Below are 2628 nucleotides of genomic sequence, written 5' to 3'. Positions count from 1 at the left end.
ACTATCAAGAATCAGTTATAATTTGTTTAGATTCCAGAAGCAATGTTATAAAATATATTTTAAGTAATTTTTAAGTTACTTTCTCCTTAGCTGGTTACAGATCTGATAAAATATATTAATAACATGCAACAATCTTCCTATGCTTGAGGCTACTGGAATGTGCGATTTCATGGAAGATTTTCTAGTTATTAAGAGTTTCTGAAATATTTAACTGTGAAAGCCTGTCACCAGAAATGCCACCTAAACTAAACAGAAAGGAGTGGGAAGAAGTGAGAAAACAAGATCACGACATGCTGGTAAATGTTAAAAGTTGGGCAAAAATAGTGCAATTTCACACAGATTGGAAGGATAAAGCATTTGCAAGTGCATTTGAGTCTAAAAAAAATAGAAGATTCCTTGGGTATTTAATACTAATACTCAAAATTAGAATAACAGGAAGTCTCTCTTATGCTTGTATCTGCCATCGATGTAAGCATACCAACACATGGTATCTGTAATAATTAGCTCCTCAGCTGTACTGGAACTACAGGGACCAAATGCCTGACGTAAACAACTTAAAGGAAGAAATGGCATGAATGTTTCAGAGACGTCAGGTCATGGCTGGCTTGGTGTATACTTTATAGAGGTCAAGAAGGAGCTTACAGGGGAAATGTGCCAGAGACACCCCTCAAGAGATGCTCTGGTGACCCAACTCCTGCAAGGGGGCCTTACCTCTTAGCTGCACATTCACTATGAAAATCACTAGCACCCTCATGATTGAACCATCTGTTCAAGAATCTCTTAAAGCACTCAAATCGACAATTAAGATTAATTGGCACAAGTCCAACCCTTGTCAACTTGTCACCTAGTCATATCTGCAACCAAATTTAATCTCCAAATAAATATATTAACATGGTCATAATTCCTAAAGACCAAAACCCAGAAAGGACAAACACCAAATTTTATAGTTCCACGTGTGGCACTGAGGGCACGCAGTGGTGAGCTGTGAGTTCCACAGGGCTCGGGTGGCCCTGCCCTTATGGTCACACCGGATGAAACCCACAGTGCTTCTCTCTTTCAGGTTGGCTCCACTCAGCACCTACTACTTTCTATAAAGACAATCTAACATTCCTACTATCTCTGACTTCTTGAGGTCTCCACTATGCCTTTGCTTTTATTCCTACAGTTCTACACATCTCCCTTAGGGGCATATAGCCTTCCAGGCCTCCTTCCAAAACACGGGTTGAGGCTTCCATGATTCCATAGCTCTTAAATTCTGTATGCCAAAAACAGCAGCACCATGCGGACAATGCCAAGGTCAGCCACCAGTGCGTGCAGTAACCACACCCCAGTGGACTGCAGCTATAGTGTCTGAACAGCTGAGCACAGTGACGAATCTCAAACGGCCCTTCTAGAGGACCTAAGCCATGCTTCTTCTCAAATTTACACCCCTGTTCTTCTAATCAGTGGAGTTTTACTGGTTCTCAGGAGCTCCACACAGTCTGTTTGTTTGCCCTGATAAAAACTTTTCAGTTTCTTTTTAATGGTTCTAATCTGTTCACCTACTTCACCTCCTTTGGTCCTAACTTTACACATTTTTTTTTGTGACTAATATGTATCTCAAATCTTCTTGCTCTGCTCCTTGCTACTGATTCTCAGAATAAATGTGGCTAAAAGAAGCCTTGCAAATGACCTGAACATCTAAATGATTTGACATTTCCTCCGCCACATCGATTAGTCTGCCACTTTAAATTCAGCCACACACAGAGTCCTAGATACAAGGAAAGCATAGACAAAATGTTTCTCTCGAATGTAACACACATGGCCTTTATTCAGAATCTCCATTCCCAACTGAAACCCATGAGCCTGGCACTTACTCTTACATTCCTATCGACACTCAGCCCCAAGCAGAATCAGTCATCAAACTCTGCTTACGGCATTCTAGGATTTCTCCAGCTTAATTCTCTAAATTTCTCCAAACTACTCCCACAAACCAATTAGTTCTAAAAGCTACTGAACCACGTGGTCAGGTACAGTCAGAGCAATGACCAGCTTTTGGTACCAATTTTCTGTGTTGGTTGGCTAGTTGGGACAAAACGCCTGGTACACACAGCATAAAGGTGAACATGGTACATTTGGCTCCCAACTCCAGAGGTTTTGGTCCATGATCGGGGGTTCCAGGGCAGGCATGTGGTGGCCACAGGGTGTGTGAGAGCAAAGCTGATCACATGAAGGAGCCCGAAGCAGAGCACTAGGAGAGATGCCCTCCCAGAGGTATCCCCAGGACCTACAGCCTCCAGACAGCCTGTGCAACTAGGAATAGTGTTGATAACCTTCTGATAACTGTGGCACTCCAGGACCCAATCAACTCTCCAGGAGGTCCCTTACAAGTCAAGTGGACAATCACAGTAATGAACATTTGTTGACTTAAATACAGAAGTTAGTATCTGCATTTTAACTTTTAGTTGATTAAAATCAGGAACTCTTTTTCTATGACCTATTTGCCAATCAACAAATAGTTACTGAGCAACTATTATGTACCAGACATATTACAGGCAAACCAATCATGGAGCAGAATCTCCAAGCAGGAAACCAAATTAAACATTTATTCTTTATAATGCAAGTTTTCAATCTATTGCATGTGTAAAA

General features: G+C 41.4%; 1 protein-coding gene across 3 annotated transcripts in view; it reads right to left on the bottom strand.

The window, feature by feature from the left end:
• The window catches only part of Wasf3 (WAS protein family member 3), a 140930-nt gene that overhangs the window by 37535 nt on the left and 100767 nt on the right, over positions 1–2628 (bottom strand). The gene's annotated exons all lie outside the window — the stretch shown is intronic.

Source organism: Octodon degus, unplaced genomic scaffold, assembly GCF_000260255.1.
Source record: "Octodon degus isolate 3935 unplaced genomic scaffold, OctDeg1.0 scaffold00038, whole genome shotgun sequence".
Lineage (NCBI taxonomy): Eukaryota > Metazoa > Chordata > Mammalia > Rodentia > Octodontidae > Octodon > Octodon degus.
Note: the sequence above shows the minus strand (reverse complement) of the source record. Positions and strands in the feature narration are given on the sequence as shown.